At 35.8% G+C, this 11,925-nt stretch overlaps 1 long non-coding RNA gene across 1 annotated transcript in view; it reads left to right on the forward strand.

Moving 5' to 3' along the window:
* LOC130584506 (uncharacterized) overlaps window positions 1-10,997 on the forward strand; it is a 14,810-nt gene extending 3,813 nt beyond the window's left edge. Inside the window, exons 2-3 of the long non-coding RNA XR_008966513.1 lie at window positions 10,116-10,271; window positions 10,938-10,997. This is a non-coding gene — a long non-coding RNA (uncharacterized LOC130584506). The remainder of the gene's footprint in view (window positions 1-10,115; window positions 10,272-10,937) is intronic.
* The last annotated feature ends 928 nt before the right edge of the window (window positions 10,998-11,925 follow it).

An 11,925-nucleotide genomic window follows, 5' to 3' on the forward strand; every position in this document is an offset into this window, starting at 1 on the left:
GGCAATTGGTTGTATTTTGTCAGAAAGCTCAGCCTGGAAGGTAGAAAAGTACTCTGCTCAAGATGAAACAGCATAAAAGACAGCAAGGCACTCTGTGTGAACCTGAGTTCCACACAATTTCCCAAGCTAAAGTTTTCACTCAAAGTGGAGCTTCCTCAGATTTCTAARCTGAATCATCTGACCAACAAATATATCACCTGATCAATTAAGGGGGAACTGGCTGCTCCAGAATGATCCCAACAACTAGGTCCCATTTGGAGCACCTTAAAAGAGCAAGGCTTCAAATTGAAACCTGCAAGTCATCTGTTGGGGAAAAAATACTGTTGATTTCCAAAAATCACAGAATCATTTAGGTTGAAAAAGACCTGTGTGATCATCAAGTCCAACCTYTGACTGAGCACCACSTTTTCAAGTAGACCATGGCACTAAATGCCAAATATATTGTTTCTTGAACACTAAAAGTGGGGGGGGAAAAAGCTGCTCTGAGGCAGACATCTAATTTCTAAGTTTTGAACATAAAAAGAAAGTTAAACCAGCACAAGAAGAAACATAATAGGTTTTAAAACCCTGAACACAGATTCCCCCTCCCAGTTTTAAATTTTTGTTCATGACAAGCAATCAAGTCGGTGAGATTTTGTTTGTACGTTAAAGATTTCAAAGTTGTCTTTGATTTCTGCCAATACAAAGGCAAATCCATCAAACTTCTGACCTTCTCATCAAATTCAAGCATCTAAAGAAGAAAGCACATCTGCTGAACTTTCAAGAGCATGAAAAAAAARCACCCTTCTGTGGTTTTTTACATTTTTGGAGTTAGCTGAGAACTGTGAACATGGAAACATGAAGGAAAATGTAGWCTTCTATCTAAAAGTTTCTACCTCTAACTGGAGGAGAAGCAAATATAACAATTMAGGTGCTTGTGTGGCATTCTGAATCTCTGATAACCATTATTTCCACTGACAGCAAAATGTAATTGTTTCTGAAARAAATTGCTTGCTTTGAAGGATTAGATGGAAGAATGATAGACAAATGGCATATGAAAAAGAATTTGAAAACAGTAATTAGCCTATCCTTCAGGCTTTTGTTCCTAGCAATTTCAAAACTTTATTATTTAAAAGATTAAGCAGATAAGGACACTATTTTTTAAGAAGTTTTGAGATTTCCTTTTGATTCAGATTTTCAGTGAGATTTAAGGTTGCAACCTTAATTTCATGGTTTACATACATGCCTGAATTTAAAAGTGAAGAAGAGAGGTAGATGTGTACAAGCTTAAAGCTGTTGATTTACAGGCACTATTGAAATCTTGTTCCAATTTTTATAAAAGCTATGCTGTACTAAACAGCATATGTAATTTGCTTTTTAAACCAATCCATCATTATTGCCTTCAGAGAGTGTAGAAATGCTCTCACTATAGCAGTGGCTACTTGTGGAGAAGTAATTCACATTGTTGGTTAACACTGCATGGTTTTTCTTGACAATTACATTGCAAATAATGCAATAATCCTGTTTTAAAACTCCTGCATCTTCAAAATAAAAATAGTTTAGAACTCTAGTGTAATTTATAAGGTATATGAGCACATGGAAACATTAACATTTTAAAAAGTAATTAAGAGGATACCCTTAAAATGGGCTTAATGGACACGAGTTCTCAGAGTGGGGGCAAGTCTCTCTCCAAAGTAAAGATAATGAAACTGAACTCCACAGCCAAACTTTAAGAACAGTTTAGAAGAGCGAAGAAATTCTGCATCACAAGAAATGGTGGAAATGCTTCCTGTAGGAAAATTGTCTCATTTCTAGCATTTTTATTTTAAAAAACCATAAAACCTTTTCTAATTTATATCAGAAACAGAATCAGGGAATTTGACATGGTGATTTCATTCTGTCTTCACCCACACATYCCCACATTTAAAGGCGGTGGGAGCAGCAGACAGGAATACAAWCCTTATAAGAAAAGAAAATTTTTGGTGGATGTTGAAAAAGTCTGGAACTTCATACAAAACTGAGCATTCATGATAAAACTACAATTATAGACAAATATATTAGTTTATTAGTAAATGTTAGGAAGATGTTTGCTGTGTTTAAATATTCCAAATATTCTGTGAGCAAGTTATCCCAGCTCTACTAGTCAGCCAGCCTGTTTGAGAATTTGTTCTGATTTTATGCAGAAAAATGGACCAGTTGTGTCAAGAATTATCCAGTGAGTTTAAAACACTTTCCCTTGCTTACATAGGCAGTATGTCTTTTAGATGCTGAGTGTCATTGCCATCACAATATATTTATTACATTTCCTCTTCTGAAAAAAAAAAAAAATCTAACCTATTTTTGCAGTCAGGGAATCAGTATAACTCAGATGCCTATGAACTAAATAATAAAAGARTATAGGACTGGGAGTGATAATATGGAAGGCAATGCAAGCAAATACGGTATGACATGAAATATGGCTCCAAGAGGTGTTTAAAAACCTGAGTATGTTCTAGAGATTCAGGCAGTTAAACTGCACTATAGTCTTCATTTTATCAGTATAGCTGCATTACCATTTTTATGATGTAACAGCATCGCTGTTATAGTATTAACTCATGCTGAGAAAAAGAAGACAACAGGGATGAGAATGGATCCAGGATCAGGAGAAGCCAGCGTAGAGGTGATTGAAAACTGATCAAGGAAACCAAGTCAAGTAAAACAAGCGAGAATAAAGAAAAAAYCTTGAGATTCCACCTCCAAAGCTGTAAATAAATCCAAGGAAGCAGCTCATGCAGCAAGGTCATTTCCTTGCTGTTTGTAAGGTGAGGCATACAAATAGCCTTGCTTTCTGGAAYGCATCTTTCTGTGTCTATTTAGGGAAAGCATTCAATAACATAGCTAAGCAAAGATTATCACTGGTTTCTAGATATCAGCCTACAGCTTCTTACCTACCTGCAAGCACTGAAGATACCACAAAACCTTAGAAATGAATTTAACTAGTCTCTCAGTCATTATTCATTTAGATGACAGTGTGAATATCCTATTTGCACTTCCCCTTGCCACAGGAGAGAAAGACTTCATTATAGCTACCAGATAAAAAGCAAACATTGTAGAAATGATTTATTTTCTCCTATCTAARGGCTTTATTCATAAGAACTGCTGTGTGGTAGCCTGCAGTACAGGCTGCCTTGCTCTTTTAGCCTCTGTAACTGGGAAAGCCATTAAGACCACATGGGTTGTCAAAGCATACGGTATGTTACATACCGTATGAGTACTGTCCACAGGCACTCACTTTGAAGGCAGGCCAATGGCAAACAGTGGCACCAGGAGACCAGCTAAAATATAGAGAAATCAAGGTGACAGCACATAAAACACAAGTTGTGCAAGACCTCTGTTAAACAGGCAAAAAGCCAAGAACRCATGGCTGAAGGGTTTCCAAGCTACTCTCTAGAAGCCTTTTGCTTGAATTGAGGTGGAAAAAAAAATACTGGCATCATATGAGATGTTCTGAGTTATGCTTAGTAATTCTTAATCTCTGCTTCTCTCCTTCCCATTATGCTGAGACAGATGAGAATAAAAGTGCAAAGTTGATATATTTAAGCAGTGTCAAGCAGCAGAAATAAACAAATTGACAAGCCACACAATGGTGATCATGTTCCTGGCCAAAACCAGGAAGTGTCAGTCAACAGAGAGCTCAAAGATCTCCATTGTGGAGGAGGCATTCATTTCTGTTTGCAGAACTCCCTAAAAGGTAAAATGTGCTATATATCATTACTATCTCAAAAGCTCAGTTATCCATTAAAAGGCTGTGTATTATCAGAAAACTTTGGGATTACTTATAAATACGTTTCCTGAACCAGCAGTAAATCTGGTGTCCATAACTGCTCTTGCATTTTCTGCTGATATTAAGCCTTGTGGACCAAGGCTTTTACCTCCATGGATATCTACCTAGATAGCCCTGTTAGCCTGATTTATGTTCAATATAAAGGAAACAGGTTTCCATGTCTTCAAAATAATACTAGAGTATGACACCTGAGACTGATAGTATATCACTAAAAAAAAACCAGAAGGAGTGTTTATCCTGCCAAAAAAAGACAATTATTCTGATAGTAAGAAATACATGAAAAGATTTCCTATGAGTAGAGATATTTCTGATAGAACGTCAAAATAAAATAGCTTATTACTAATCYGCTTATGGGGTACAAACCCTCCTTTTAAAGGTCCTCCTATCATAGATTTTTTACTATTTTATTTTACTCACATGACTGAAAGATAAAAAAGCATATTTTCATCTTYATTTTTGGTGAAAAAAGCACATAGACACAAACTAGTGATCTGTTGAAAGCTCTGCAAGTTGAGTTTAAAGTTACATCCATGATTCTATGATCTCTGACTTCCAAGATGGTGCCCTAGATAGCAGAAACAATTATTTTAATATTTATGCTAGGTAAGATAATAGCAACACAAGAAGCACCTAGCAGCACCTTGTTAGGGGTGGCTGATTWAACAAGATCAGTGCAACAGTTTTTCAGAGATAGTGAAACTGGCTTAACCTTTTGCTCAAACCTTTTTTACAAATTTTTTGTAAATATACACAGAAGATGGGTTTAAAGGGGAAACAGCATGTTTTACAGGAAGCCTAACTGGTCTGTGCTKCTTAAAAGAAAAAAAAGAAATAACTTTAACACATAGTAGTTAACCCGGAAAAGGTAAATACATGCAGAATACAGATCAGAGAAGGTTGGTGGATTGTTTTTTGCTTCAGGAAACCTGTGTTTGGTATTTGCACATTGGTGCCAAAACAGCACCTCCAGTTTCATTCTAAATGTGGCGGGATTTCTTTGTACTTTACTTATCCCCTCATTCATCAGTCTGCACATATTAGAAGAAAGTCTTCCTTTGATCTTTGAAAATAAAGGCATCTCTTCTGGAAAAGTATTTCAAATGCAAAAAGGAGCCAAATAAATAATTTTTGCAAAGCAATGAAGAAACCTGGATATGGGTGGAGAGATGGAGGCTTTAAAATACAATCTGCAAGGTGCCAAATTGAAAGAGTGGAGTCCCTTGCCTGGTTAAATAGCTTCCTTCTTTGTAACCAGGTGTTCCAGCATAAAAAGCSTAATTCAGGCTGGGAGCTGTGAAGGCAAAAACTGACACAGATAGGACTCTTCTCATTTAATCACAATCTTAAAGTCAACTTTAAACCATTGGTTGCTCAGAGGAAAACTGATCATTCAAATTTAGCTGAGTTTTGACAAGGAAGATAGATATAGTTGTTTATACTGCAAATACCTTATGATAATATTCCTTATATATCACAATCTATATAAAAGCATAATTGTTAYTGTCTATTTTCCACTTGATATTTACAGAGAGGCAGATCAGTTTTGATTCCTTCTTAATTTGAGATCATGAAGGTTAGAGTGCCTTTAAAGAAATACACACAGTTTTGCAAGCTAGGAGAAACATGTAGTTTATACTCTGCTTTAGCATGACTTCTAGAGGAAAAGAGATGAGGRCACAGCAAAATCAAACAAGGATATTGTTTGATTGGAAGAAATTATGTGGAAAGTGGCCAAATAACGAGCTCTTCCTCTAACTATCCCTCCTGGCCTATGAAATGTCTATCACAGTTGGGGAAATGCCCCAAAGGAGCGTATTGTTTCTCCTCTTCTCCATTTTGGTCAATGAGAAGGCCAGTGAGAATGACCACTGTTTCATTCAGAAAAGGGAAATACTTAGAGGGCAAAACCTTCCTCCTTCAGTTTTAGGCACTGACTGCAGAACACATTGCACTAAACTGTCTAGTCCTTAGTACACAGAGGGTCAGCTGCATTTGTTGAGGAAGCACAAATGTGCAGTTCAGGTGTGGCTGGCAGAGGAGTGTCATCTTGCCCATCTTAACACAACATAATTTTTCCCAATATACTTTTCTTCTTTTTTAAATGCTTTCCAGTATACAAAATCAAGTTGCTCTTCCATTAAACGTGATTCACAAATACAAGCAAAACTGATGGATGAACGAGGAGACTACTAAAAATAGAAAGGGAAAAAAAGAGAATTAAGAAAAAAAAAGAAGGAAAAAAAAAGGAAAAAGTGAGACAACATGCTTTTCCCTTTAATGGCTATGAATGCTGCAAGGTTTCTGTGGTGACTCTAGAGTACCAGCTTTCAGCTTGAGAGCTGCAGAAGTTTGCTTCTGCTTTAATCACCTGCAGAGCTTTGCAAAAAACATACCATTTTAAGGCATTTAGGACTTTATGTCAAACTTCTGTTCTCTTCTAAAGAAAAGTTTCTCTTTAAATAAATTAATTTCACTTCCAAATTATTACTTGTATTCTTAATATACGTCAATAGTTTGTCTAATTTAAGAATAATAATTGCTGTTGTTATTTCTAGACAAATAGATAKGACCTTCATAGAAGATCAGCAGTAGATAATAACGTTCTAGGTGTCTTGGAGCTTGGTCTTGAAAAAATTACCTCCTTTTGTTTTACTGAGAATTCAAATAYAAATTGCRTGTCTTAATATTACRRTGGAGACAGTCATATGTTAAAAAGMTTGCTCAGTTTCTGTTCCTCCAAGCTTCAGGGTGACATTGGTTCAAAGTCATCATAATTTTTATTACCATGCTAATTTTTGCTTGATTTCTTCCTATGTCTTCAAGAAAAGATTTTGCTAGAAATGTATTTCGTTTATTTAATTAAGAAAAATAAGTAAAACAGCAAGCAAATGATGATTGTAAGAAAATATGCTGTGTCATATAAAATATATTTTAATCAATGCAAATCATGAAGGGCATGTTCATATGAAGTAAAAATCTACTTYAAGAAAGCAAATGCCATCAGTTAAAGAGTATTGCAGTCAAGTTTCCTGGTAAAATAAATGCATCCTCAATTTGGTAAAAAGTTCAATTCATTTTCTATTTAAACAACTTGCATAGAAATACTGAACTCACTTATCTTTACTTGAGATACCTTCCCAATTCACCAATTATGAAATTCTTCAGAAGSATTTCCAATTTTATGTATGTGGGCAAGAATGATCTTCTAGTGCTAACACAGTTGTCATCATCTCTTTTAAGCACACTGGATGTGTTCACAGGTGGGTACATTCRACTGCATGTTTCAAAGCTCTTTTCAGGTATCTTTTCAAAATAAGAGGCTTTTTCCCTCTTCTCTTATGTCTGGGATGAAAATAGTGTTCATACATTGTATAAATCTCTTTCAAGAGATGTTTGATCTYCAGAATATCAAGCCTTAACTTCTGAAAAAYATCTATATGAAGCAATTGTTTTAASAAACCGGAGAGAAAAGCAGTCATAGAACCACTTCAGAGTTCTGGAATAAGCTGGACAAATTGACTAGAATAAATGAACTCTGCTAGAGGGAGCTCTGCAGCTACATATTTATTCAAGTGAACATTAAAAGAATTTGCTGTCTACACACTGTTGTAAGCAAAGTTAGTCRAAATTTGGAGCTAGCAGCTTAAACAGTGGTAATAGCTAGAGCAGACAGAGCCTACAGACTGTGGCACACAATCCACAGCAACCCCATTTCAACATGCCAAATCACTAACCACAGGATCAGCCAAAGGCAACCTAAGAGGATGGGATAAAGTATAAGAAGAGGACCACTAAATAACCTCTTAGTAAAACGAACAAACAAACAAACAAACAAACAGTAGAAAACGAAGAAATCTGGATCCTTATACTACTATGGCTCCAACCTATGCCTTGAGAGGTGGGGGAACTTAGATGCTAAGAGCATAATTGCCCAGCACTTTTTTCTTTGAAGTCCCACAGAAGTTCCTTTGTTTGAAGTTCATCAGAAGCACCCACTTGAGCTTTGACACTATTGATAAAAACAACTTTCAGCTTATTGATTCAGTGGAAACCTGGTGTTGAACCCTCTTATGGTACATGTAACTTCCACAACACTACACAGATTTATGATAAGTGAACTTGAACTTGAAATGGCAACATATGTTGCACGTTGTCCTGAGCACATCTAGGTTATTAAAGATCTGTAAAATGTTAGATTTTGCTTTGAACGTAATTTTTTAAATCGAATTAGAGTCTGCTCTTAGCAGTTGTATCTTTAAATGGTAGTTCGGTTATGGATACAAGAACACAGAAAATGTTATATATAAAGATACAAACTTTCTTTTGTATTTTCAAGCCTRAATGTAAAGAGAAGCACAGTTCTGTACAAGAAATGCAGTGAAAAGCCTGATACTGGGTTAGGCAAAACATCCACTGCTTTTATGATAGAACCAGACAGAGCATATGAGCTCTGATAAAGTTGCAATTTCTACTCATACGCTTTAAGCTGGCCAAGAATTCAGCTCCTTTTCTCATTTAGCCCATAAATTAGAGTCAAATTGTCTTGGTGCACTCCTTCTGCTCAATCTTTGGGAAGTGTATTTCTTATCCACTGTTCAGTTTGCTGCCTCCATGCAGCTGTACAGCCACAACCTCTCAGCGTCTGCTTTGCATTAGCAGGCCCTGGCTTTGCTAGCAGTCAARGCAGCACAAAATTCTCTTGTGTGAAGCAGCCTCACTGCAAAACCTGTGTGAGGCAAGAAAATATTCTGACATGTTACCATGCTAAATGTTCCAGCCACTAAACTGTGTTGCTAGCAGAACTATTTAAGGCTTATTTCAGTGGTCTGTGGGCTGCACTGCAGTGATACATGCAGAGGTAGCCTCTGAATGAAAGAAAGTACATACTAAAAAAGTGTCTTAAGCCATGGGTTTGTTTTTTTTCTCACAAACAGAGAAAAAAAAAAAGTTTTCTTATTAGTGCTTTTGCTTTTAGTTTATCTCATTACTGACTACTGTCTGAATCTCCCTCCCATATACATATTACTGAGCAAAAGGGATAAAAACCCCTGACTATTACAATTATTAGTGACAGGCTTCAGCTTCCTATGCTGTACTTACAAGTAACCTTTACTGTAAAACTCCACTGAACACAACATATCAAATGGTTCCAGGAGGAGCTGATTCCTATGAATAAGAGAGCACTTAAGCAGTTATAAGGTAAATAAAAGGGCAGCATGATCGAAGTTTCYCCTCCTTAAAAATGGGAAAATGCAGACATTCTAATTTAGAAATTATTTAAATAGGGTATTTTAGCAAAGAATTTGTAGTTAAAAATATCACCAAAAAAGATCAAAATAACCAGCTGAAACAATGGCCTCTTGAGTCTAAGCATCTTAACAGATGGTTTCTATTAAACTTCTATTGCTTCTTCAAGAAGAACTGCTTTAATGTCTACTACAGTTTTATTATTATTATTATTATTTTGAGAACATACCTACAGTATTTTAGACATATAATATAAGGGCAAAACTATGCCAAAAATCTGACAGAAGCATTTCTTACAGCCTCAACCTCTACTCCTCTACTCTTTTTTTTCTGCTGCTGATTTAGGTCAAGTTTTCATTTACTTTCTACTACTGTTGGACTTGATGAACGATTCTGTTCAACAGGAGGCTCTTTCAACACAGTTCAGTTTCTTTTCAGTGTTTCCTCATGCTTTTCTTCAACAGCACATTTGAAGCAAAAGTGCTTTAAAATATTTTGTTTCCTTGGATTTTAAAAAGCACAAGTATTTAGGATGTACAAGAAGGCATCCAGCAGCCCTTATGGAAACTTATTGACGTAGAGTTTGGTCCTGGTCCCAGACAAGAAAACTCTCATGACTTTAAATCCTTTGTAAGCATAAGAAGTAACTATGTAATGTACTTATCTTGTATTATTTCATAGGAAATGTGTTCCAAAATGACTAAGTGATGTAAGTCAGTATTGGTACATTGTATTCCAGGACAATATACCATTTCTTCTTCTAGAATATATGCTACACAAAAGCAAAGATACATGGAAATAGGGTAGATTTTAATATATTCAAAAGATCAGTGGAAAAAAGACAAGGAGAAGTAGAAATTTAGCACACTCATTCAAAAGCATTCTTTGATTTCCCCTATTTTGCTGCTACAGTCAAATTAAGAACCAGAAATAGGGCTTCCTAGTATCTCTGAGTTATTCTAGGTATCAGCTGGAATTAACTGTATTTAAACTTCCATAATTTGTATTTGAATAATTTGTATTTGAGAGTGCTCTCTGCGTCTGTGTGGTTTCCCATACTTTTCAGATTCGGCACTTGGAAACATCAGGGGGATTCTCCTCAAGAGACTCTGTAGTCAAAAGCCAGAGTGATGGCTACCCACATGGGCCTTTTATTAATCTGTGACAAATTTAAGTCCTGGTTCTTCCAAATGGCCTTCAGTTTCAGCTGCTCATAGAAGTGGTAGGTATCTTTTTAGTAGATCCCTCTCTCAGTTTAATAGGCAACAATTAAACAGAATTAACTCCTAAAAAGATGAGACTGTAGACTAAAATTTCTAAATATACTTAATGTAGTGGTTCCACAAAGAGCACAAAATTTAGTGCTCTTTAGTCCAAAAAAAAAATAAAAAATCTCCTGTTTCTCTATTTGATCTCACCTTATCTAGTCTAACTTCAAGCAAGTACAATGATCTCAACAAATATCTGCCTGCAAAAATGTCATAATTACTACTAGCATTACCTTTTTTTGGGAATAGTTCATGACACTAATGTGAAAGGAAGTCAACTGAATTTCATTGCCATTTATTATTCTGGTTTTCCCAACCTTAGGATTATGCAATCAAGAATAGAAAATGAATGTGCCAACAGAGTGCAATATTTTTATGAGCCACACTTYGGAGAGAATTAAAATTTGCTGGAGGGGTCAGATTCTCAAGCTCTGTAGGGGTAGTTGTAAAGCTTATCATCATCATCATCCATTTGCTTTCTTATGCATTTATGTTTTCCTCTGTGTCCTTTTAACTTTCTGTCTCTGTTCCTCCTCTACTAAAGSAAGTGGGACTGGTCTCAGCCATGGTTTAGTGAGGCTACTGAGCAATTTCATCAATTCACCTTTACTTCTCTCTAGAAACTACTCAGAACAACCTTCCTGCTGTCCACTGCAGCATCCATCACCCAAGTGATTAAGGTAAGCAGTTAAGACAGAATTCCATATTGCTGTCCTTTAATTTCTTTGGGTAATCTACCACTTCCAAAACACATGGATGCGTGATGGGCGTGTATTTAATAGCAAAAACAAATTGTGTCTTTTCAGTGTGAAAATCTAGGAGCAGATACAAACTTATAACTGTATGTGAAACTGAAGTCCTGGAGCACATGACAGTCAGGARCAATTCACTTTTTATGGTAGATATATGTCTGAATCAATTGAATAGGAGCATGGCATTGAATAACAGCAAAACAAGATCACAGTAACCCTCTCTTACTATGTGAAAAATGGATGAGTATTACATCCTGGAGGAAAGAAAAAATACAAATCAAACAAAAAAATCTTTGTGCTACAGATAGGATACTTACAAGAGGGAGCTGAAAGCCCCACCATATGACAMCAAAATTGCTAACTAGAGTCACTCAGCTCCACATGCGAGTTTCTTAAAAATACCAGAGAGAATGCATAACGTTAAGCATAAAAACAAAATAGCCAAAGGGTRTCTTTAAAAACTATGGAAAATCAATGCTATGAGAAAAAAAAWYCMAAWWRRAWWWTTKTTCATCAGGGACAACGCAAGACTGAGCTTATAGAAGTTGTCAAGTCTAATGAATTTTGAAAGAATATTTATAGAAAAATTGATCAAACTAAAACCACAGCAAAAATTAAAGCTAACATAAGAGTCTGGAAGTCATAGAATTAAAACAGAAGATTAGRTTCTTACTAATAGCTAGAAATAAAATAGCAAGTAGAATGAAAATTGTTGTTAGCCCTCTAGCAGTAAGGATTTCATCTATTTAGTCATGCTGATGGTAGATCTTTTCATTAGCTTCACTAGCGGTGGTATCARGCACTGATTGTCACAATCCAAAAGGCCAGGCAACTCATGGGACAAAAATTAGGAAAG

This window comes from Malurus melanocephalus, unplaced genomic scaffold (assembly GCF_030028575.1).
Source record: "Malurus melanocephalus ecotype Western Australia unplaced genomic scaffold, MMel_1.1 scaffold_15, whole genome shotgun sequence".
Taxonomy (NCBI): domain Eukaryota; kingdom Metazoa; phylum Chordata; class Aves; order Passeriformes; family Maluridae; genus Malurus; species Malurus melanocephalus.